The sequence below is a fragment of the Pseudophryne corroboree genome, chromosome 5 (genome assembly GCF_028390025.1).
Source record: "Pseudophryne corroboree isolate aPseCor3 chromosome 5, aPseCor3.hap2, whole genome shotgun sequence".
In the NCBI taxonomy this organism is placed as follows: domain Eukaryota; kingdom Metazoa; phylum Chordata; class Amphibia; order Anura; family Myobatrachidae; genus Pseudophryne; species Pseudophryne corroboree.
In genome coordinates this window covers 643,034,022-643,036,668 of record NC_086448.1, presented here as the reverse complement: position 1 = coordinate 643,036,668, position 2,647 = coordinate 643,034,022, and the positions used below count along the sequence as shown (strand labels likewise).

At 42.6% G+C, this 2,647-nt stretch overlaps 1 pseudogene; it reads left to right on the top strand.

The window, feature by feature from the left end:
* Positions 1-2,177: 2,177 nt before the first annotated feature.
* LOC134930510 (5S ribosomal RNA) lies at positions 2,178-2,298 on the top strand (annotated as a pseudogene).
* The last annotated feature ends 349 nt before the right edge of the window (positions 2,299-2,647 follow it).

The window sequence follows — 2,647 nt, the reverse complement described above, 5'->3', positions numbered from 1 at the left end:
GAAAGCACTATTTATATTCTTAGAAGTACAGTGCACAAAATGAGAGCATTATTCTGCCAGTTCTGCCTAATGCCAGCAAATCTAAGCTTTAGGAAATCCTGCAGTGGTTTTGCAGTCATGCTGCATAGAAACTACTGGCAGTTTTCCATAACAGAAAATGAACACATGGAAAAGCATAATAAGGAAGAAGCGAGAGAGACAGAGTATCCAATAGGTGTACTGTTTTTAGAATTACATCTTGTCATATTAGGTAAATGTATCTCTTATATGTTTTTACTATTCATAAAGTGGGAATTAGTTTCCTGCTGTTTATGTTTATTACTATCATAAAATATTTATTTTAAACTAATGCATCCGTTGAATATACTATTTTTTTTATCTTAAAAACAGGCTGCCTAAAGGCAGAATATCACCCTAATATATATATATATATATATATATATATATATAGATATATATATATAGATATATATATATAGATATATATAGATATATATAGATATATATATATATATGGGTGGTCTTCAGTTTGCCAGCTGTCGGGATCCCGGCGCACAGTCAGCCTGCATACCGACAGTTTATCTCCCTCTTGGTTGTCCACGACCCCCAGGAGGGAGAATAAATAGCGTGGCCACCGTGCCCGCAGCGTGGCGAGCGCAGTTTGGCTAGCATAGTGAGCCCGCAAGGGGCTCATTTGCGGTCGCCATGCTGTCGGTATGCCGGCAGACGTGATTCCGGCACTGGTATGCTGGTCGTCGGGAGCCCGGCCGCCGGCATACAATACTACACCCATATATATATATATATATATATACACACACACACACATACAGTATATATATATATATATATAAAATTTTCATTAATTTAAGCATTTTCAACTCTTGTACTGTATAAGAAACATTTGTTAATGTAAACTGCCTATTTAACAATAACATTAAATACATAACTGAAGATTTTTTTTGCTCAAAAATCTCTCCAAAATTGGCGTGTTTTTTCTTTCATGAGTGAATTAGGTGAAGAACAAGAATTTAACCCTATCAAAAATGATTTTAGTAAAAAAAAAAATATATATATTTTTTTGGGATGTTTGTAAAAAAATGTTTCCCCCCAAAACATACAAACATCGATCGGGAACATAGCGACCATCGGAACATCGGTAACATTGTGACCATCGCGGCTTTCATTTTAAAAGCTGGGACAGCCTGCAGATATATAGGGGGGGTCTGGGGGTGGCTTGGGGGGTTAATTTACACTCCCCAGCGGCTGCTATTGTCTGCAGCCGCTGGAAGGGGGATCCTGCCATGCTGACCGATCAGCAGTGATCAGCAACATGACAAACACTGTCCCTCTGACAGCAGCAGCGGAGGGAAGTTTTCCTTCCCTGCCACTGCTAGTACTGTTTATCTGACTGGTCGCATCCTGTGCGACCAGGTCAGATAAAGCACTTGCAGGCATGGTCGCATCTGATGCGTCCATGCCATGCAAGTGGTTAAAAGACTCAAGTTCAAATCTTATTGTCAAGTCATTGTGAATGGAGATAAGTATTTTGTCATAATGAAACAAAAGGCACTTTTAAGATGAATGAATGACACATGACAATTTTTATTTTTTATCTGAAACATGTAGTCAGGTGTGTCAGAATGGGGTGGGGCAAGGGGGCAGCTCGCTCCCACACACATGAGAGAAGCGCTGATACTGGAGGAGCAGGGGAGCGGCGAGCGGTCAGGTAAAATGCCGCTGCCGCACCTTACACCTCCTCCTCCGTAGTGCAGTGGCTCCTGCAGCTGCTTCCCGATGGTCACCACGGCTACCCCATGGTGCTTAGCTGTACCCAGGCCTGTCCCTACGCATATGCATAGTGCGCTGGACTTGTGAGGGCACTCTGGTGCTGATGAAGTCACCGCCACTTATTCTCCGCCACGTGCCGCTCACTGCTCGCTGCTCACCGCCCGCCGCTCCCCACCAGCTGCCCACCACTCACCACCTGCACCCTGCCACTCATCTCTCACCACCTGCCGCGGGGCTCACCACCCATATCCCACCATAGACAGTAACAAGCAGGCTCCTCTGACAATACATGGGTAACAGAGGCACTGTGCAAGATTTATTGGACAGCAGAAGTACTTCTTTGATATTTATGCCACAAACCACACTCTCATTTGTTTCAAACTGATCATGACTGCCACTTTTTACTGGCTACACCCATGATCTTGTTTGATCTTGGAAGCTAAGCAGTGATAAGCCTGAGCAGTACTGGGATGGGAGACCACCTTGGAATATCAGGTGCAGTAATAATATCATAATCAACAAAAAGCAGAAGTAGTGTAGAAACTTGTGGCTCATATCACCAATCCACCAACTTTATCTCTTTGTAGATCAGTCTGGCACAAGGTTCTAGCAGTCATTTAATAGCTACTTACATGCAAGACACAATTAGACCAAGTCAGAGGAATTTTCTTTCCCTCTCTGCACTATATTATACTAAGCAGTAGCTAAAAGAGACAGAACTTTACTTCTCTACAGCAACAGTAAAGAGTGATACCAGAAGGTGGAACCATCAGTGGTTACCCAGAGAGCTTTCATCACTGGAGCACCCTACAAATGAATAATCTCTTTGTCCTGAATATAAATAATTTTGCTCCTA